Genomic DNA, 23,339 nt, shown 5'->3' with positions numbered 1-23,339 from the left:
TTGATACTGAGAATATGGCAATAAGATAAGCTGGAGAAAGCATATGACTGGTGTTAACATATTTATAAAGCTTTTCCTAAAATAGTTATTTGACTTACCTTGCCCTCTCCCCCTATCAATTTAATAAGACTTTTTGGTGATACCTATTCTAGGAAATAAAACCATCTTCATCTGTTGTTGAAAGATTATAAAAACTGGTTTCAAATATAAAGAATTATATTTTAAAAATAACTTCTGTTCACTTTAGCTCAGGCTATGTACATACATCTTTATTTTCTTAAATCCTTTGTAGCATGGATAGGTATTGTATGTGCCAGGAGAAGGTTAGTTGCGAACAGACTTATGAAAAAACGTTTTACCACAATCACTGTATCCTGGTCCTTTAACTTGATTTTTAGGACCTTTCTCTGCTTTTATCATATAATGACTGCTCTTGGTCTAAGCCAGGCATTTGTTGTTATTTAGTTGCTGAGTTGTGTCCAATTCTTTGTGACCTCATGGACTGTGGCCCACCAGGCTCCACTGTCCATGGGATTCCCCAGGCAAGAATACTGGAGTGGTTTGTCATTTCCTTCTCCAGGGGTCTTCCTGACTCAGGGATTGAACCCACATCTCTTGTGTTGTCATGTGAATTCTCTGTCACTGAGCCACCAGTGTCTAAAATGTATCTGGACTGGGTTACATGATGTATATAGACATTTTTGTAGTGCTGCTATTGATTAAAATTGAAAAGCCTGTGAGCTTTTAAAAAACAATGAGTTTTACATATAGGGTTATCGTAACAGACTTGTGGACTCTGGGAGAAGGCGAGGGTGGGATGTTTCAAGAGAACAGCATTGAAACATGTATATTATCTAGGGTGAAACAGATAACCAGCCCAGGTTGGGTACATGAGACAAGTGCTAGGGCCTGGTGCACTGGGAAGACCCAGAGGGATCGGGTGGAGAGGGGGTGGGAGGGGGGACTGGGATGGGGAATACGTGTGGATCCATGGCTGGTTCATTTCAATGTATGGCAAAAACTACTGTAATGGTGTAAAGTAATTAGCCTCCAACTAATAAATGGAAAAAAAAAAAAAAACAATGAGTTTTAGTCAAGGAGGTAAGTGATGAAAGCTTTGGAGGGGTGTGGTTGGACACGTCTTAACTCTGACTTATGTCATTGATAGTGCTTCCCAGCTGTTCTTTGTGAATTTTCATGAAAGAGGATGTTTTTATACAAAACCAGGTGGTCTCCCAAATGGACAGTTGGTCACATTGACAGAACTTCCAAAATAATTCTAAGATTTTGTAAACTCACTGCCTACTGTGTTTTCTTGGTATGATTTGTTTTCAGATTAAATTTTTTCTGAAACTAAAACACACTAGTAGAGAAGATTCTTAAGGTTTGTCCTCCAAAATAGTTTTAGAAACAAACATGATTCGTTTTCATAAAAATACTTTCTGAAAATGTGACTTTGAATTCTTGCTAATTTGTGATTTCATTGTCCTCAGAGCAAAGCATGTTTCAATTGCACTTCGATATCTCCAGTTTCCATGTTAACATTTGCGCTTCTTTGGACAAATAAATTGTGCTCTTCCCTCTTCCCTTCCTAGTTACTTTGGATTCACGTGGTTGAGTTGTCTTTCTCATTAATAAGAAAGTGTAACATTGTGAGCAATGGGGAACTGGACCACTGAGGTCTCTTAGAGCCCTTTAATTCCATAATGTCCTTGATCTGACGAAGCCGCTCAGCAAATCTCTTCACAATTTCCACGACCAAGCCATCTGCCTGTATTGAAATAAATCAAATCTGCTTACTCCGTCAGTGTCTAACGAGTTTTCTATAAACTGATGATGTTGACCATGAGCACGGAAATAATTTGCAATCTTGAGCACTTCCTCTTGAATTCTCATCTAAGATTCTCTTGACACAGTGGAAGTCGGCCTGCCGGCTTTCTCTTTGACTTGAGTCAGAGGGTAACGGAGCTGTTCCCCCACTCCCCGTGGTGTAGTTCCTCACTCAGGGGCAGTGAGTAAATTTCTTCTTCAGCTTTTCCACATCCAGGTTAAACTTCACAAAACCTGTACTTGCCCTTCTACTTTATATATACTTGCTAATATAGAAATGTATACACAGTTATCTAATTTTACATGTTGCAGTTTGCATACACACACACACACACACACACACATTTATGTTTAAATCTCAGGCAGACTGATTTTGTATGTTGCCCAAGCTTCTGATATTGTCTGGACTTTGGACACTGTGGCAGCATCACACTGGGCAAGTGTGTAATCCCATGGCCTGTGCCTAGGCAAAATAATAATAATTATTATTTTTCTCACATCTGAGACCCACCAAATCTAAACCATTTCTTCTTAGTGTTCTTAATTTCTTGCTCTCCTTTCTTTTCTCACTATCATCATTAATTTATATCCTTAAGTTTACATTACTCTGACACTTTTCTAGTGGTTCTTTATTTCGCCTTTCTTCTCTTTGATCCATCCTTTATTCTGTGCCAGGTTGCTTTCCTGTCAAACACTGTTTTCATTATATCCCTCCCTTCCTTCAATAGCAATAACAACTGCATACTCTGAAAATCTTTACTATGGTCACTCAGCCTTTTCCTTTATGTGAGCTAAGTTTACAGTAGCTTTACTTTCTTCTAACATGTTCCTGCTGCCTTTCTAAAATTTGTGCTTTGCTCAGTTCACTGAGGAATGATGACATACATAATCATTTTGGGAATTATATTTCAAAGTTGCTGTATTTATTAGAAAAGAGAGTAGTGACCAGGACTAAAATTTGTTAAACCATAATATACACAAAATAGTGTAGTAATATTGAGTAGTACTTAGTGAATATTAGTCATGTCATACTTAGGTATCATATCATACTTAGGTATCATATCTAGTGAATAAGTCATATCATACTTAGGTAACCATCATCTAGATCCAAAGGCAGTGCATTGCCCACATCCAATAGCCCCCAGAGACCCTCTCAATCATCCTACCATTCCCTGCTCCCCCAAGGTAACCACTTTTTAAAAAATTTATTGAAAGTATGGCTGGTTTACAGTGTTGTGTAAATTTCTCCCTACAGCACAGTGATTGAGTTATGCACGTATATTCTTTTTATTATTCTTTTCCCATTATGGTTTGTCACAGGATACTGACTGTCCTCCCCGTGCTATGCAGCAGGACCTTGCTGTTCATCCAGCCTGTGTTAGACAGTTTGCATCTGTGAACTCCCAGCTCCTGGTCCTTCCATCGCCGTCTGTCCTCCCTCTTGATAGCCGCAAATCTATTCTTTATGCCTGTGAGTCTGTTTACTTTTTATAGATATGTTCATTTGCGTCATCTTTTAGATTTTACACATAAGTGATGTCATATGGTATTTGTCTTTCTCTGACTTTGCTTAGTATGATAACCTCTGGATCCATCCATGTTGCTACAAATGGCATGATTTCATTCTTTTCCATGACTAATACTCCATTGTATATACCTCATCTTCTTTACCTGTTTATCTGTTGATGGGCATTTAGGTTTTTTTCATGTCTTGGCTATTGTGAATAGTGCTACTTTGAACATAGGGTTGTGTGTATCTTTCCAAATTATAATTTTATCTGGGAATATGCTCAGGAGTGGGATGGCTAGGTCATAGGGCAACTCTGTTTTTAGTTTTCTGAAGCATCTCCACACTCTTTTCTATAATGGTTGCACAAGTTTACATTCTCACCAACAGTGTAGGAAGGTTTCCTTTTGTCCATACCTTCTCCAGCATTTATTATTTGTAGACTTTATAATGATGGCTGTTCTGATTGGTGTGAGGTGATACCTCATTGTAGTACTGATTTGCATTTCTCTAATAATTAGCAGTGATGAGCATCATTTCATGTGTCTATTGGCCATCAGTATAGCTTCTTTGGAAAAATGTCTATTGAGGTCTTCTGCCCATTTTTTGATTGAATTTTTTTTTTTTTTTTGTTACCAGGTTATATGGGCTGTTTGTATATTTTGGAAATTAAGCACTTGTTGGGCACATCATTTGCAGGTGTTTTCTCCCAGTTTGTAGCTTGTCTTTTTGTTGTTGTTGTTGTTAGTGGTTTCCTTTGTTGTACAGAAGCTTATAAATTTGATTAGGTCCCATTTGTTTATTTTTGCTTTTATTTCTGTTACTTTTGGAGACTGACAAAGGTAACCACTTTATGACTTCTAATACCAGAAATTAGTCTGTTTTTAAATTTATATAAGTAGAATAATTCTTATTCAGTATGTATTCCTTTGTGTCTGGCTTTGAAAATTCACCGCTGATTATGTGATTTATCCACACAGCCACATGTAGCTGTAATTTCTTCACCTCTGTTACAGTATAGCGCTTTAGTGCATGAATATACCACTATATGGATTTATCCATCCTACTGCTCATAGACATTTGGGTGGTTTCTAGTTTTGACAATGAACAACACTGCTCTGAGCATTCTTGTATGTGTCTTTGGACACATAATCAGAGTTAGGAATACACCTAAGAAACAAATTGCACGTATTCAGCCTTAGTAGATGCTGTCATTTTCCCAAAGTGAGTGTACTGATATTTACACCCTCCTAGCAGTTTATCCATTTTCTCTACATCCTGGTGAATATCAAGTACTGTCAACTTGTTTTACTTTAGTCCTTCTGATGGGCAAATAAAGGTATCACACTGTGTGTGCCTAGTTTGCAGGTATTTTGTACTTGGTTGTTTACTAATGAGGTTGCTCACCTTTTCCCCTTCTTACTGGCCATTTAGGTATCTTCTTTTGTGAACTGTCTGTTCAAGTATTTTGCCAGTTTAAAAAAAATAGCTTTATTGAGATATAATTAGCATACCATATTTTTCACTTGTTTAAAGTATACAGTGATTTTTGGTGTATTAAATTGGTAATTTTTAGGAATTGTGGTAAAATGTTACATAAAATTAGCCATTTTAAATTGCCGACATCTGTTAGATCATAGAAGAAGCAAGGGAATTCCAGAAAAACTTCTGCTTCATTAACTGTGCTAAAGCGTTTGACTCTGGATCACAACAAACTGTGGAAAATTCTTAAAAGAGATGGGACTATCCGGCCACCTTACCATATCCTGAAAAACCTGTATGTAGGTCAAGAAGCAAAAGTTAAAACTGGTTCCAAATTGGGAAAAGAGTATGTTAAGGCTGTATATTGTCACCCTGCTTATTTAACTTATATGCAGAGTACACCATGCAGAATGCTGGATTGGATGAAGCACAAACTGGAATCAAGATTACCAGGAGAAATATCAACAACCTCAGATATGCAGATGATACCACTCACATGGCAGAAAGTGAAGAGGAATTAAAGGGCATCTTGATGAAAGTGAAAGAGGAGAGTGAAAAGGCTGGCATAAAATTCAACATTCAAAAAGTGAAGATCATGGCCTCTGGTCCCATCACTTCATGGCAAATAGATGAGGAAACAGTGACAGACTTTATTTTCTTGGGCTCCAAAATTGCCGTCTATGGTGACTGCAGCATGAAATTAAGACACTTGCTCCTTGGAAGAAAAACTATGACAAACCTAGATAGCATATGAAAAAGCAGAGACATCACTTTGCCAGCAATGGTCCATATAGTCAAAGCTATGGTTTTTCTAGTAATCATGTCTGGATGTGAGAGTTGGACCACAAAGAAGTCTGAGCACTGAAGAGTTGATGTTTTCAAATTCTTCTCCAGAATTGGTGCTGGAGAAGACTCTTGAGAATCCCTTGGACAGCAAGGAGATCAAACCAGTCAATCCTAAAGGAAATCAACCCTGAATATTCATTGGAAGGACTAACGCTGAAGCTCCAATACTTTGGCCACATGATGCTAACTCATTGGAAAAGACCCTGATGCTGGGAAAGGTTGACGACAGAGGCTGAGATGGTTGGTTGGCATCACCAAGTCAATGGATATGAGTTTGAGCAAATTCTAGGAGATAGTGAAGGACTGGGAAGCCTGGCGTGCTGAAGTCCATGGGGTCGCAAAGAACAGGACACAACTGAGCGACTGAACAGTAGCAAGCCATTTGCCACTCAATGTGCAATTCAGTGGCATTAATACTTTCACAGTGTTGTACAACCATCATTACTGTCTGTTTCTGAAACATTTTTATCATCCCAAACAGAAATTCAATAAATATTAATAACAGCTGCCTGTTTCTGCTTCCCCCAGGCCCTGGTTAACATCTGATCTATTTAGATATCTTTGAATTTGCCTATCCTAGGTATCTCATATAGGTGGAGTCATACAGTATTTGTCCTTTTGTGACTGACTGACTTCACTTAGCACGGTTTCAGGGTTCATCCATGTTGCAGCAGGTATCAGAACTTCATCCCTTTTTGTGACTGAATAATATTTCATTGTTATATATATGCTACTTTTGTTTCTTTACCTTTTGACAAACCCTTGGGTTTTTGCCAGTTTTTAAACTTCGAAAGTCTGTGTGCCTTTTTCCCCCCTTGCTTTGTTTAGGTTTTAAAAATACTTTTGCTGAAATACAGGCACTTTATTGGTTATATGGGTCACAAAATCTTTTACCTGTGACTTGCCTTTTCACCTTCATACTTTAGTATCTTTTAAAGAACAGTTCTTAATTGTTTGTTTGGTTTTGACACTTTTTTCTTTTTGACTAACACTTTTTGTGTCTTAGCTAAGATATCTCTGCCTGTAATCTTCTAAAAGCTGTACTGTTTTTCTTTTATATTTTGACCTGTAGTCCCCCTGAAATTGGTTTTTCATGTGTGTGATGAGAATTGGGAGTCAAGGACTAAAGCTTACCTTTTGTGGTAATTTACTTTTTTACATTTATGTCTAGTCTTCTTGGTTAAATAAGTGCTTTGAGTTGGTCTTATATTTCATTTTACCTCCAGGAGCTAGTATATTGCCTTGCACCTGGCAAGAGATAAGTAAATGCTTATTAATAATGGTCAGGTTGTAAAGGCTTATTTCCCAAAAGACACATAGGGACCCATACAGAACAGTATGAAATCTAACTTCCTTCTTAAATTATTGTTGTTTAGTTGCTAAATCATGTCTGACATTTTTGTGATCCCATGGACTATAGCCTGCCCAGTTTTGCTGTTGTGGGATTTCCCAGGCAAGAATCCTGGAGTGGGTTGCCATTTCCCTCTCCAGGGGATCTTCCTGACTCCAGGGACCGAACCCACATCTCCTGCAGACAGGGAGGTTCTTTGCCGCTGAGCCACCAAGGAAGCCCACTTCTTCTTAAATAGCATTCATATGTTAGTTTCCAGCGTTAATTTCTTCTCGCTGTGTTTTGGAGACCTGTCTCCTGCCGCCTCCTCTGTCGCCACTGCTGTCTTGACCACCGTCATCCTTCTTCTTCGTTAATACCATCCTCAGCATGTGGAACTGAAGCTGAGTTCTAAATCGCATGATCTTAATTTCCCCATTATGTAGTACTCTCCTTTTAAGGTAATAATTTTAGTTTTATAATAGTATTTTATATTGTTGAGTACCTTGCATCATAACAGCGTCACCTTCCGTTTTTTTTTTTTTTTGCCCCAGGAATTTTAATCCGTGGTCCAAAAATCATTTTCAGAGATGTCACAGAAATTTTTGTGTTGTGTTTGGTATTTTCAATGAGAATGTCTCAGCCTTTAAAAGTTTATTCTTTAATTTTACAATAAACTGTTCATAAACCCATGCTATATACACCACTGTACTTAGGCATTGTGGGTCATACAGAGTATTTGATATGGTACCTGGTCTTAAAGAACCTAACACACGTGTTCAGTTCAGTCGCTCAGTTGTGTCGGACTCTTTGCGACCCGATGGATTGCAGCACCCCAGGCTTCCCTGTCTATCACCAACTCCCAGAGTTTACTCAAACTCATGTCTATTGAGTCGGTGATGCTATCCAACCATCCCATCCTCTGTCGTCCCCTTCTCCTCCCGTCTTCAATCTTTCCCAGCATCTGGGTCTTTTCAAATGAGTCAGTTCTTTGCATCAGGTGACCAAAGCATTAGAGTGTCAGCTTTAGCATCAGTCTTTCCAGTGAATATTCAGCACTGATTTCCTTTATGATGGACTGGTAGCTGTGGTTAGAATTGTAAGCACAGTTACAACTTGGAGATTTATGTGAATCAGAAAAGGAATAATTGTGGAACACATCAGAAGGTGAAGAACTGAAGTGCAGATATGTAGTAAAGTGTCAAGTGGAAGAAGATAGAGGCGGGTAATTGATGGCCGTGTGCACTGCCCATCTGGTCTTCATCCTGGTTGATGAGGCAGAACACACTTGTTTTTTCTGTACTCAGCAGTTTTTAAAGAGAAAAACAAAACAAGAAAGGGGTTTATTATGGTTCAGGCATCTGAGGATAGAAAGATGAAAAAGTATACAGTCTAGTCTTTAGGACTCCATGAGTTTAGTCTAAAAGACAACATTATTATTTAATTGTTACATTAATGGTATGAATGCAGTCTTGTCTTCTGCTCAGTCCTCATTGTTATTTTGACAAACCAAGTCATTTTCCTAGGTGGTATGGTTCTTGGGGTCTGCCAGCTCTGCAGTCAGCCACTTTCAACATGCCCTGGAGTGATGGCTTGGAGGCTTTGCAGAAGGCAGGAGGCCTCTGGGGCAGTGCTCCTGGTCCCCAGGGGCCTGCATGACGTGTGAGAGAGACCTGGTAGTGCTTTTGCATCCTGGTGAGGGGACCTTGGAGGTCCTAGGTTAGAATGAAGAGACCTGCATGTGCAGGAATTTCAGCATCAGAGACAAGTGGCCAGTACCCCTGTGTAAGGATGGGAACCAGCACACACACAACGCTGGTCCCCATTCAGCACCACCACTGGAAAGAATACCCAGCAGAGCAACAGTCTTAACCTGCTACTCCTAGGCTAATAAACAGTGAGTTAAGATATTTTATAGGAGAGAGGCCAGTAAAGACCCAGAGGACTTTGTGTGGCTATGAGGATCAGCTCTCTTCTCTGCCATGAGGTAGTTTGAGAACTCTCTCCTTCATGCAGTCAGATAGCATCTTGAAGAAAAGCAGGATGAGGGGAAGGAAATCTAAAAGACTGAGCATTTATGTGAGCCATCTAAAAGAGACATTTGTAAGATTACTTAAAGAAGTTATTCAGATTATTGGATCAGCCTTAGAGGAGTAGATTGGGCTGAATTTGGTTATTCCCTTCATGCCCACTATCCATCCTGTTTTGGGGTGAGTTGTTGGGAAGTGAGAAGTGGTAAGAAGATCATATTAGTTTGAGAGAAAGTGTACTTTTTTTTTTTTTTTTGCATATACTTTTTTATTAACAAAGAAATGCAAATTTACTTATTGCTGTCCTCTTGATAATATTAGGTTTAGATGCGTGGCCAATCCCACAGAATCTAATGGCCTCCTCTGGCCAGATGTGCTGGTATTGAGATTTGTCCTAGTTTTTAACTTAAGCTGATGTACCAACATGGTAGCAAATATGTAAGCAGTTGCAGGAACCATACTACAGTGGTTTATTGAATCTCAATAAATGATCTTTTCTTTGAAGAAAAGCCTCTTTATTTGCTTGATCACTTGGAGTGCTTTTTTAAAATACTTGGATTTGGCAGGCTTTTTGGATACTGAGGTGCCCACAGTGAACTGAATGTGGTTAAACAGCTTGGAACATTGGAGCTGAATAGGCTCTGGGCACATGTGCCAAGGGGTAGCAAGCCAAGTCGTCCTGTCTCCAGAGCCAGCCCTGCCAGGCTTCAGCTCTGCTGCTCCACCACTTCTGGATGCCTCTCTAAGTCAGCACGTTTCTCCTGCTTTTAGTGTCCAAGTTTCCAGTCTAGATGTCAAGTTTCCATTAAGGTTGTAGCTGCCACGATTGGGGACCCTGTGCCATGCGCCATTGCCCAGGCATTTTAGGTATTTTACTTGGTAATTCTTAGGACAGGCCTGTGAAATAGATGGATATTAACCCTGTTTCCAAGCAAGAAAGTTGACTGTGTGATTGGAGAGTGAATGAATTTCAGTACCTAGGAGAGTAAGTGCCTAGAAGAGTAAGTAAGATAATACGTAAAGTGCTTAGTGCTGTGTCAGGCTCAGACAGTGATTGGATTACATTTTCTCTTCTGAACTGACTTTGTGGTGGTTTTGTCCCCATTCTGTGACTTCACTGGACAAGAAGTTGGGGAACTTCTATTTGAGCTGTGTGAGCAGGACTTAAAACACCGTTAGAACCTAAGCATGTGGAGATTGTGGTGCTCCAGCCTGTGAAAGTCAAAATGAAACCTAAACTGTGACACAGGAGTAAGCAAGTCCAGCACAGCTGTGTTTTTTCCTTCAAGAGGAGTGCTTTAGTCTTTGCTCTCATGGATCAGATAAGAACCTTAAAAACCCCTTTTTCTGCCTCCTTCCCTCTGTCTCTCTCCCCTCCTACCTTGCTGGTGCCTTATGTATTTGCTTGGTGTGCCTGGTGACTAGTACAGCATGAGCCGTAAGAGAGTTTAGAATTTTGTTTTTATGTGTTTCACATAAGTTGGCATGATGGAAGATTTGTAAGTTCTCGGATTCAAAGGGGAATGATTAAAAAATTATTATTCCAAGAAGAAACTGTGCTTGGCCTGTGGGTTAGACACTGCAGCTGGTAGAAGTACACAACTCCACTCCTGCCTACAGTGAGCTGACAGTTTTCAAGGAGGGGAGGGAGGAAATATTTTTTTGAATGCTTACTAGATACTCGCCCTTCAAATATACATGATATAATTAGTTTTTTACCACACCCGTGAATATTTCCATTTTATAAACAAGGAAAGGTTAAATAAGGCCACAGCTCTTTTGTCTTTGGTATCCAAAACCTACTCTCTTCTCACTTCAGGAAAAGGAGAGCAATAAAACACAGTCATTTCAGCTTGAAATCCCCTTTTCTCCTCTTCCTTCTGGGCCTGAAAAATAAGGCTTGCACTTCTGGACCCAGGTTGGATGTCACCTCCCATGTGGTCTCCTAGAGTTGGCTTTTTCCCTCCCTAAATCCATAGCGTGTCGTTCAGACTTTAGCCCATCCTGTTATCCTGTTCTCTGTAATCTGCACACTTACTTCTTTGTTTTACCCCCTTCCTTCCTTACCTTTAGGCACTGTACCTGGCACACAGCCAGTGCTTAATAGATATTTGCTTTATAAAAATGAAGTGATGATTGTACAGTTCAAGCTATACAGACAACTGAACTTCCGAGAGACTTTATGGAGCAACTGGGAACTAGAAGTCTCTCCCAGCATCTGAGAAGGATTTAGCTGAGCCCAGGGGAGGTGGGGCCCAGCGGATTGGGGAGGGTTGGAATGGGGGAGGGGACAGCCTTGGAAGTGGTCCCATGTAGAGGAGCATTGATGGCTCCTGTCAGGAAGCAATGTGAGTTAAATTTGGATGCCACATTTATTATTTCAGCTCTTTGAGAACTGCCCCTAATGATATCTCTTTTCTTTTGTTTCCTCAAAATTAATTATCTTTTTGTAGCTATGGCAACTCATTTGAAACTCTATTATGCTTGTAATCTGTACCCATTGAACTATTTGCTTCAGCATTCTAAACATTTTCCTGCATAGTCAATAGTTCTATATTTACAGCGTTCTCTTCCTTCTGGTGAGAATTGGCTTTTCCCTTTAGATTTCTAAAGATGATTTAAAAAAGAATTAGGAATGACAGCCTGACTAATAAATTACCATAAATGACCATCATCTTTGTCACTAACGTTCATGCCATTATCTGCTCCTGCTGACATATTTCTAGGCCATCTTTACTTTGAGGAGCTCTGAACGAGTGGCACACACCACCCTGGTTTCCCTGATTTCCCTGGTTCTCAGGGCCCCTATACCCTCACCCCTGGGAGTCACCTCCCACCCTCCCTCGCGGGCTCCAGCTGTCCAGCGGGACACCCTTCGTGCCTCCTTGCCTGGCTTTGGTCCAGCTGGTGACACTGTGTGTGTGTGTGTGTGTGTGTGTGCGCGCGCGCGCGCACGTGCGCTTGTTCTCTTTCTGTGTGCTGTTCATTCTGTTGCTAGCCTTCCCAGCTTAGCCTTTCTCCCGGTCTCAGACAACTTGTCTTTTAATGTTCTGCCTGCAGGACTTTTGCACCTGCAGCCTAGCTCTCGTGGGTAGATTAGATGGTCAGAGGGTTACCTGTTTCCTTCTCTTTTTAGGTCAAGTTTGTTTAGCCTTCAAATCTTTTTCTTCATTGGAATGTTAGGCACAAACCAACTCCACCATTGAGTGGCTGACTTAGATGAAGAGATGGCCCTAATGCATGTGGTGCATAGAAAGAGTCTGTAACACTGAGTCCCCTTGTCATCTTAAAATGCCTGTTCACTTACAATGCACTGGTAGGCTAAGAATAATGTATTAATAACTGACAGGGAAAGAAATTACGTTAAGAACTTCAGTCTCCTTAGATCACAGTAAACATGCTTTTAAAGCTTTTACAACCTTGTGATTGGTGTTTGCGTCCTCCCAATAGATCAGTTTCCTTAGTGAAGTTACACAGTGGTGGTGGTTATAGTCTGTGCTGGGTCTCTGTCTCTGAGACACTTGTAGTTGTGTTAGATAAGCTGAATCTTAACATAAGAATTTGAAGCTGACTCCTGTTAGTTGTATGGTTTTTATCTCTAATTAAGTGACTCCCCTGTTGCTAAGAGCAGTAATAAAAATGCTAACAATTTCGTCTGAGACTGTCATTGCTATAGTGTTACTTATACCACAGTAGCTTATGCTGGGAAGATATTCAAGAAAGGTTAATGGACCCAGAAAATGGTTATTTCTCTGAGAAATAAGTTTAGGGGGCTTTATCAACAGTTATATCTGATGTTTATCATCAGTTGTAAACAGCATCCTGGAGAATGCTTGTTTCTCTTGTCCTTTTACCTTATTTTTGTACTTTAGAAATGTAAAATCATTCTGTTTCAATTGGGTTTAAAAATGCTTTTAAGCTGTTTTAGTATTTGCTGAATATTTACCTTCCAACATATGTGACTTATACTTTAATGGTAATAAGCATATAAATAAATATTGATTGATCTGCTCTGGGGTTTACTGTTGAATGTTTCATACTAAAAGGGAAGACTTCTTATGCTTTTAGGGGCTTTTTGAGAACATTTCTGCAGCTGTCATACAGTCCCAGAATGGTAGATCCGGAAAGCATCATCAGCCCCTGGTTTCTTTTCTTTGCTCACCTTTCTTCCTTCCCCTCCTGCCTCTATTCTGGCACTATTCAGGTTGTATAATAAGGAACAATAAAGTGTAAGTGGCAGAGTTGAGACTAGAATCTGGGTTAATGCTCTTTCCAATAAAGGCCAAGCAATGTTTCAGTTACTTTTTCTGTCTTGTTCACACTAATTTCAGCTGCTGTAAGGTCAAACGTCATCTCTTCCTAGTGTCTGTCTCTATCACACCACCACCTCAACAAAATATTACACAAGAAAATTGTACATATACCATGAGTGTACACAGATGTGAATAAATAGCACATGTGTTTGTGTGATTGTGGTAGGGTCATTTAAACACAATGCAGGTGTTGTGTGCACTGTATGTAAATGTACATATATATGTGTCTGTATATACATTTATATATATGTGTGTATATATTAGATTCCCTGCCCTTAGCTAGTATTATGCTTCTGTCATGTCTTCCTATTCTAGACTGGGTAAGAGGAAGCAGACAAGAAAATACACAAATTTCATTTCAGAATCTGTAGCAGCTGGAGTGAACGTCAAACAGATGGGCTTTTCCACCCTGATTATCCTAACTTCCTAAATTTAGAAATACATGCTTTAAAAAAATGTAAATTACCCGAGGGGGTGGTGTAGCACATGCCAGGCAGTGCTAACGAGTGCAAATAGATGTCATCTGCTGACTTAGATGAATCTCCTCTCCACTTCTGGGTCTCTGTTATTTCATTCCCTTTGGATTTGTCTTATGTCACTGCTTTCCTTTCTGAAAGTGTAGTGCCAAGCCTCTTTTCACATACAGGTGAATATTATTTTAAAATAGTGAAATTTATATAGTGTCTTAAACCAAAATAGTGTTTAATCTGTCTTATTGCTCAAAATTCTTTCTAACTAGTGGGAAAGGATAGGAAAGAGATGTTAGATGAGCAGTTTCGTGTCTTAACTTTGCAGCTAATTAGCCAGGTGAATTTGGACAAGATACTCTGCTATCAAATGGGTGAACTGGCCTCAGTGGTCTCTTAACATACCTTTCAGTTATAATGTTCTTTGTTTCTGAAAATTATCTGTATCTAAATTATTTTGTGCAGTGTTGTGGCCGAAAAATCTAGCTCAGTGCCTGGCAGATAGTAGGTATTTAATAGACATTATCAAAAGAATCAATACAGTCTTACATTTTCAATTTACAAAATTCATTGGGCAAATTATTTCAGAGCTAAGTGTTTTATAGCCACCCTGTCCCTATTAGAATAACTATATATATTTCTCTTTCTATGTCTTATAGTTGAGGAGATCAGCAGTCATCCAAGGACATAAAAAGCAATGTCCAAATAAGTGAGGAGGTTTGAGTATACACATAACCTCCATTGGAATGTGAGTTGAATGGGGAATCATATTTTATGCAAGTTAACATGTCGATGGAATCTCCTTTATTCCAAAATTACAGGAGGGAAAGCAGAAAATGATCTGTAAGTCTGCCACCAAGGAAGGTGAATGATCGTTATCAGAAACGATCCAAAAGCTTCACATTAGGGGGTGAGTAGGAGTTCAGGAAGTAGGGGGTAATGTTGAAGGGAGGGGCATGAAAGAGCCAGCCCTTCTGGCAGAGAGAGTAGCTGAGCAGAGTTACAGAGGCATAAAGTAGCCTGAGCTGCCAGCAGTTCTGCGTGCCCGGAGGGTAGGGTTCCATGGGAGCAGGGGCCAGAGGTGGGCCAGGTTAGGCCGGCATAGGGATCTGGGCTACCTGGAGAGCAGCGGGAAGCTGTCCCAGGTTCTTTAGGAGGAATAACTTGTTCAGCTTTGTTTTTGTGATAGTTTGACTTTAGCAGCAGGGTGGAGGATGGATTGGAAATGGACCCGAAGAGAGATGGTGAAGTCAGCTAACAGGTTGTTGTGGTAACTCAGGATCATGTGAGCTTCCTCATGGATGCTGATAGATGATGTCCAAGAAGAGAGGTACGCTTTCGGTGAATCTTTAACATAAAGTCGACATTGATCGCTGTTTCAAGCTGTCCGCCTCCCGAAGTGAAGATTTGTAAAGAGAATATTTTTCTGCTCAGAATGATGAAAATGTAAGGAGGAAAAATGTGTTAAGTTTGTGAGAGTTTCATTATTATATGGATAAATGTGAGTAATTGAAGTATGGAGCCTGAAATCTAGCCATTTGCGACTATGTTCTAGTTCTGTAGTGGGCGCCCAGGCTAGACCTTGGAAATCTAGATAGCATGGTAGACAAAGAAATTCAGTTTCAGTTAAAACAGTATTCATCTGAGCATAAACTAAACCAAATCAGTGATCTCACCTTGCAAATGATCACTCACCTCCCTTGGTGATGGACTTACAGATCATTTTCTGCTTTCCGTTCTGTAACTTTGGAATAAAGGAGATTCCATTGACATGTTAACTTGCATAAAATGTGATTCCCCTTTTAGCGGGGAGGTACACAATTATGAGGGCTTCCCAGGTGGCACTAGTTGTAAAGAACCTGCCTGCCAATGCAGGAGACATAAGAGACATTGGTTTGATGTTTGAGTCAAGCAGATCCTCTGAAGGAGGGCATGACAACCCCCTCCAGTGTTCTTGCCTGGGGAATCCCCATGGACAGAGGAGCCTTGCAGGCTACAGGCCGTGGGGTTACAAAAGAATCTGACGCAACTTAGCATGCACGCACACAATTCTGAGTACGTTGAATAAAGCATGTAGAGCCGTAATGTAGCCCTTATTTGGGAATTCTGTAAGGTTTGGGAATGTCATAGTGAATAATCCTGAGAAATGGCAGGTCTTTGTGGTTTTTCTTTTCTTGAATTTGCCTTGAGAGACTAATCACTGATGGTTTGCCAGATTCTCTGAATCTCTGACGATCTGTAGGCCTCAAGGCTCTTTTTAAAGATTCCGATTAAGTTTTATCTTGCACTTCCTGGAATGGGTCCTTTCCCATGCATGGTCCCAGGAGGAGGGAGCAGTGTCTTCTCTTTTTTTTTACCTTCGACTCCCCAGTAGTAGTACATTAAACTAAGGTAGGCTTATTAACTCTAGCTTCCCTCTCACACACCACAGTGAAATGGTTTTTAAAAATTTACGTCCCATTTACTTAGGGTGTTTTTGGTATGGAAATGGAACATGATTTATTTCTTTAGTTTGGTTGAGATAATTACAGCCTTTACTGAACCATGATTTTGTGGAAGGCGGTAAGATGGTGAGTTGCCTGTGACTAGGTCACTCATCTTACTGTAGAAGATGAGTGGACATTGATTTTTTTTTTTTAATCCACTTTGATATGGTATAGTTTGAGTACAAAAATCTGCATCCATTTTAAAGTGTACAGTTTGATGACAGTTGTATATATCTCTGTGGACCCACCACTGAAGCCAGGATATGGAATATTTCTACTGCCCCCTGTAGATTATCTGTCTCATTTTGCATCCCTCCCTCACTCCCTCTGTCTCTTGCCTCAGGAAACTATTGATCTGCTTGCTGCCCCTGTGTATAGGTGTGCATTTTCTGGAATTTTTGTAAATGGGATTAAGCAGTATGTGCTCCTTTGTGTCTAGATTCTTTCACTCAGTGTGGTAATTTTGCCATGTGGTTGCATGCATCAATTTATTGCTTTTTATTGCTGAGTGGAACCCTTTTGCAGGGGTATACTACAACTTGCTTTTCCATTCTCCTATGGAGGAACATTGCAGTTATTTTCCAGTTTGGGGGCTATTCTTGTATGAATCTTTGTGTGAACACAGTCCTTTGGGGTAAATAATTTTTAGTGGAATGGTTGATGTTTAACTTTCTAAGGAAACTGCCAAACTGTTTTCTAAAGCAGTTGAGTCTTTTATTTTTTTCCACCCCAACTACTAGTGTGTGAGAGTTTTAGTTGTTTTCCATTATTGCCAAGACTTGTTGTGGTCAGTGTTTTAAAATTTTAGCCATTCTAGTGGATGTGTAGTGTGTTCTCATGGTTTCAGTTTGTATTTCCACGATGACTAGTGATGTTGAGCATCTCTTCATTTGCTTAATAGTCATTTGTATAATTTCTTTAGGGAAGTAAAAGTGAAAGTCGCTCAGTCATGTCTGACTCTTTGCAACCCCAAGGACTGTACAGTCCATGGAATTCTCCAGGCCAGAATACTGAAGTGGGTAGCCTTTCCCTTCTCCAGGGGATCTTCCCAACCCAGGGATCAAACCCATTTGTATTATTTCTTTAGGGAAATGTTTGTTCAAATTCTATTGCCAGTTTTTAAAAAAGGGTTTGTTTGTCTTATTATTGAGTTTTAAGAGTTATTTGTATACTCTGGATACCATTTTTTGGGGTCAAATATAAGTATTGTGAATATTTTATGCCTTTTTGTGGATTTCTTTTTTTACTTTATTAGTGGTGTCTTTCGAAGAGCAGAAGAATTTTGAAAAGTCCTCTATAATTTTTTTCTTTTATAGTGTTTGTGTTTTGTGTCCTATCTAAGAAATGTTTACCAAAAGTTGCAGGTATTTTCTCCTATGTTTTCATCTATGAGATTTATAGTTTTTGCTTTTACATAAATGTCTATGTAATACTTGAAATTGATTTTTGTAATTCAAGGTGAGTTAAGGGTAGATATTTACTTTTTTAAAATGCAAATATTCAGTTGTTCCCAATACTTTTTGTTTAAATGATGTTCTTTTCCTCTGTTGACTTATCTGATATTCTTATTATTTCTTTCACTCTATTAAATTAGTCTTTACTCTTCTTTTTCTAGCTTCTTTCAGTGGAACCTTAAGTTACTATTTTAGACCTTTTTTCCTCTCCAACATAGGCAGGTATAGCTTTAACTACTTCCTAGTTAAAGGAGTAACTAGGCTAAACTCTCTGGCTTCTAAACTGCTTCTCTGAACTGCTCGGGCTTCCTATTCAGTAGCATCTCATTGCAGAGCAGGGGTGCATGGACTTCAGTAATTGTGGCACATGGGCTCAGTAGTTGCAAGTCTCGGGCTGTAGAGCATAGGCTTATCGTTGTGGCTTACAGGCTGAGTTGCTCCACAGTATATGCAGTCTGCCTGGACCAGGGATCAGACTTGTGTCTCCTGCATTGGCAGACAGATTCTTTACCATTGACTTATCAGGGAGGCCATTCCTTTTAAACTGACTGCAGCTTGTTTTATGGGGAACACATGCTAGCTTTTGGTAAATGTACAATGTGCACTTAGCGTCCATGCTAACTTGCTCAATTGTGTCCTGTCCTCTGCAACCACACAGAGTATACCCACCAGTCTCCTCTGTCCATGGGACTTTCCAGACAAGAATACTGGAGAGTATTGCTATTTCCTCATCCAGGGGATCTTCCCAAATCAGGGATTGAACCCATGTCTCAGGCATCTCCTGCATTAGTAGGCTAATTCTTTACCACTGAGCCATCTGGGAATCCCACTTGTGAGCTATTCTTCTTTATTCTTTTTTTGATGATTGCTCTAGAGATTATAATATGCATCCTTAACTTGTGGTACATTTAAATTTAATATTGTACCATTTTACCTAAAATATAAAATCCTTACAAACATAAAAATCCATTTACTATAATTCTCACTGTCCTTTATATATTATTGACATATGTCTTGCATATACATGTGTTATAAACCTAAAAGGCAATTTTTGTATCAAATGGTCATACTTATTTTAAAGAAATTTAGAGAAAAATATTGTTTTATGTTTACCTAGATAATAGACATTTCTGATACTTTTCATTCATTCATGAAGATTCAGGTTTTCCTCTGTCTCAATTTCCCTTCAGCCTGAAGAACTTCCTTTAGCGTTTCTTAATGTGCAAATTTGCTCATGACAAATTTTCTTAGGTTCCTTTATCTGAAAATGTCTTTGTCAGTCTTTCATTCTTCAGGGGTATTTTTGCTGAATATCTTATTGGTAGGTTGGCAATTTAAAAAATTATGTTTCTTTGGCTGCACTGTGGGGTCTTAGTTGTGGCATGTAAACTCCTAGTTGTGGCCTGTGGAATCTAGTCCCCTGACCAGGAATCAAAGCAAGACCCCCTGCATTGTAAGCACCTAATCTTAGCCACTGGACCACCAGGGAAATACCGTAGGTTGGCAGTTTTTAGAATTTATTTTTCTCTTTTGCAAAGAATAGTGTTCAGTTGTCTTCTGCCTTCTGTGATTTTGGATAAGAAGTCTGTAGTTACTGAGATCATTTCTTCTCTGTATGTAAATATTTTCCTTTTCTCTGACTGACTTTAAAATTTTTCTCTTAGGTTTTTTTTTTTCCCCCCAAGCATTTTGACTGTGACTTCTTAGGTGTAGTTTTCTTTGAATTTATCCTGTTTGGGTTTCACCGAACTTCTCGAATCTGTAAATTTATGCCGTTTATCGCATTTGGGGAGTTTGTGGTCATTATTTCTTCATATATTTTTCTCTGCCCCATTTGTTCTCTCTTCTCTTTCTTGGAATACAGTTACTGTAAGCCAGCATTCTGAAATTGGTACACATTACCTATTTCTTAGATTCTGTTCCTGTTTTTTAAATCTTTTGTTTCTTCTTGAGTGTAGATGGTTTCTACTACTCTGTTCTCAAGTTCATTTTTTTCCTTCCTTTATTTCCTATTCTGCTTTTAAGCTTATACAGTGTGCTTTTAAATATCAGATTTTTTCCAAGTTCTAAAATTTTCATTTTGTTCTTAAAATGTTTACTTGCCAAGATTTCCTTTATTTTCATTCATTACAAGTATACATTCATTGTCTTTGTTGAACATTCTTGTTAAAGCTAATTTAAAATCCTTGTCTACTTCATTTTGAGATTAGCATCTGTCAGTTGTTTTTTTGAGAATGGATAAAATTTTCTTAACTTTTTATATGTGGGTAATTTTAGAGTGTATTTTTTTACATTGTGAATATTACATTGTGGAGACTGTTTCTGTTATCCCTCTCTGAAGTTTATTGATTATTTTTTTTTCTATTGTAAGCAGATATTTAAGTTGGTTAGACTCAAATTGCAAACTCTGCCATCCCAGTGGTGACGACAATGGCACCGGTCTCACTTCAGGCTGTCTTAGCTTTGCCTTGTACATGTGTGGTTTGGGTGTCAGCCACAGACTTGCACAGTACCTGTACAAAACTTTGGACTGTCTTCCTCTGTCCTCTGCAGGGTTTCTCCCTCACTGTCTGATTTCCTTTGTTGCTTTGGGCTGTGATTTCTTCTGCCAGAAAGATGATGATTTTTTCAGTGGGATTTTTAACCTCCACATGTTGTGGCCATGATGAGTGGTGGCTCATTTCATAGTTTAGACTAATTTTGGTTGGGTCCCACACAGATATGCTTCAGAAGTCTGCCAGAGACTAGGGCAGTTTTTGTTAAGAGTTTCATGTTCTGCTTGTCTGGCTCTCTCCTTATCAGGGTCTTGCCTCACGGTCTGATCGCTCTGGTTTCCCTGAACTTCTTTCCCTGGTTCTTCGGGTCATTAAGAGGGATAGGTTTCTCAAAGTGAGAGTTTAGTGGTTCAGCTCCACCACCACCCCTGTGGCTGTTTTCAGGGCAAAGTTGCAGACTTGAAACTCACATCACAGCATCACTTCTTCCAAGGGTAGACTTCCCTTCCAGACACGTTTTCTTTTGTTCACTTGCCAGAGCCCTCAGGTAGTTGTTTTCTCATATGTTGTCTAGAGTTTTAGTTGCTATTTGTGGGAGGATTAATTTATAGAGGTTTACTCTTCCAAACTGGAAATAGGCCTCACAATGATTCTTTTTTTCCCCACGTACCTTTATCTCAATAACCTCTTAAGTAGGAAGGTTGGGTTGAATCACTTCTTAGTTCATTTTTAGCTAGTATCATTCCATGAGTTCAAAATTATATTTTCTGAAGGTGACCAGGTGGCCTGTTCTTGGCTACTGTTCTTGAGTATTGAAGTATTAAGAGAAGCATCTTGGTGTTTGCTCCCATCTTTCTTGCCTATCCCTTTCTTGCTGTGTTCATTATCTTTATTCCTTTTAATCAGAGCTGCTGGGAATCCCGGGCGAATCTCCGTGACCTCATGCATACCGCTTTGCTAGAGGAAGCCCAGTACTTGGATATACTCTGTGCGTGATGTCCCCTGGTTCTAAGTCCAGTTGACTCTGAAATCGGAGTCTGAGGAAGGGATACTGGCTGAGGACATGCAGAGCCCCTGAGGGCAGCCTCTGGGATGACTCTTCCCTTCCTAATTTCCTCTGCTTTCCCTTTATCCCTCATGCCTCCATCTCTTCTTTCCCCTTGCTTGCTCATTCTTCTCCCTCCTCTCCTCATTCTTCTGATTAATTTTACTAGATTAATATTCAAAATCATATCAAAATAGTATCTTATGTTTCCTAGCCAGTAAAACATTATCTTTTTAAATTGTCTGTTTCATTTGAAATCTAGGTATTATATATTTTAAGGTAGATGTTAGGTCTTTTATAGAACCTAGCCTTCCTCACTTTGTAGATTAGCTAAAAATAGTGTGACAGAACAGTAGGAAGTGGAGCAAGAAAGTCCATGAACTCCCAATTCTGTGGGAATGGAATTACCTGGAAAGGCTGAGTGTAAACAAAATAATCTTTTTATCTGTTAATTCCTATCGATTCTCTGTTCAAACTCCTAAATTATTATTATTAGCTTTTCTTTTGGTGGTGTTATGGATGTTTCAAAGGGTGTGTTAAGGAAGAAGGTGCGAGATGGGGAGAAAGCTTTGGTAGAAGAATTTCAAATATCTTACTCGAACACTGTTGGTTGGCCTGTAGAATTTACAGTCTGAGAGACTGAGCACAAGTGATTACAAGTAGATTAAGGAATGTATACTCTTCATGCTCGTGGGCATGTTTATTTGTAAAAGAGGCTAAGCCCTACTTCAAGAAAACTTCAGAGACTTATTTAGAATGACCAACATTATCTGAAAGAGGTCTTTTAGGGGACGATGTGCACCATTAACATTCAGCACAGCTTCTTCATCCTGGAAACTCTTTGATTCTTTTCTTTTCTTTCTCTTTCTTCTATTCTAATTTCAGTTTCTATGCAGGATCTTTCAGCACTCAGATTTAGACTGTGAATCGCAGGCAAATGCATGGCAGAGAGAGGAATAGAGAAAAGTAGGAGAAAGGTTGACTTTCCTGAAAAGATTTCACAGTGAAACTTTATTTTTGGTTTAGATGTTTAGGAATTGATTGAGTTCAAGGCCACATTCCAAAGCTTACTGTAACAAACTTTGAACTATCTGTTTCTGTATTTGTTTTGACCTTCATTGCAGATTATAAATGTTGCTCTTTCTTTTTCTTTCTTGGAGGTACCTGAAATAAGTAATCTTGAGTAGGGGTCATCTTGCTTTAGTTATTTTTTTTAAAACCAAGAAATGTGTATTCTTCTGGATGGAAGACTGTCAAGATTCCAGCGCATAGTGATTCACTGTATGACATTGGTCAAATTAATCACTCATGAGTGTCAGCTTCCTCATCCATATAATGAGCTAAATGGAGAAGATAAACTTGAAAATCTGTGTCAGTTTTGGCTCAGTGATTGGGAGGACATTTGGGAACTTTGAGGAGGGCATGGCAACCCACTCCAGTATTCTTGCCTGCAGGATCCCATGGACAGAGTAGCCTGGCGGGCTACAGTCCATAGGGTCACAAAGGGTCAGACACGACTGAAGCGACTTAGCACAGCACAGCAGGGAACTTTGATAAGGTTATTTCAGTAGAGGGTTTGAAACTGAAGCATCCTGAAAGAAAAAGGAGGAGGCAATGGATGTGAATTACCTATTTGGGCAGCTTGACCAGAGTAAGGAGAGAAATATGACAGTAATTAGAAGAGCCAGCAGGGTCAAAAGAAATTTTTCAGCAAAACGAAAATTTTTGTTTTTTTGAAGCCGTGAAGGAGGGAGCCTAAAAAAGGGTGCACCTGAAATGTGAAGTGGATGGCTGATGAAACAAACAAGATCTTGGTGGAGGCTGAGAGATGCTCTAAGTCAAGGAAGGAGTTACCCTACCTCCTATGGGATAGGAGAGAAGGGCAAAAACTGAAAAGATGGACACCACAGTGTGGTAGAGAGACCGTCTTGAATTTCTTCTAGAAAAGGTGAAAAGTGAAGTGTTTGCCAGGAGTTGGAAGAGTAGGATGAGAAAGGAATTAAGAAAGATGAATCTTTGGAAGAGCTGTTAAAGACTATCTGCTATGAACTCAG

At 39.4% G+C, this 23,339-nt stretch overlaps 1 protein-coding gene across 3 annotated transcripts in view; it reads left to right on the top strand.

The window, feature by feature from the left end:
• Positions 1–23,339, top strand: part of IGSF11 (immunoglobulin superfamily member 11) — a 128,454-nt gene that overhangs the window by 12,966 nt on the left and 92,149 nt on the right. Inside the window, exon 1 of one of the 3 annotated variants that reach the window (XM_070466002.1) lies at positions 3,181–3,301. The exons of 1 other annotated variant lie outside the window; for it this stretch is intronic. The gene's annotated coding sequence lies outside the window, so the exon portion shown is untranslated. Of the gene's footprint in view, positions 1–3,180; positions 3,302–23,339 lie in introns of those variants that run through there. One more of the 3 variants, XM_020874075.2, reaches the window with a different exon arrangement.

Source organism: Odocoileus virginianus, chromosome 4 (assembly GCF_023699985.2).
Source record: "Odocoileus virginianus isolate 20LAN1187 ecotype Illinois chromosome 4, Ovbor_1.2, whole genome shotgun sequence".
In the NCBI taxonomy this organism is placed as follows: domain Eukaryota; kingdom Metazoa; phylum Chordata; class Mammalia; order Artiodactyla; family Cervidae; genus Odocoileus; species Odocoileus virginianus.
The sequence above is the reverse complement of the archived record's forward strand: the minus strand, read 5'-3'. Positions and strand labels throughout refer to the sequence as shown.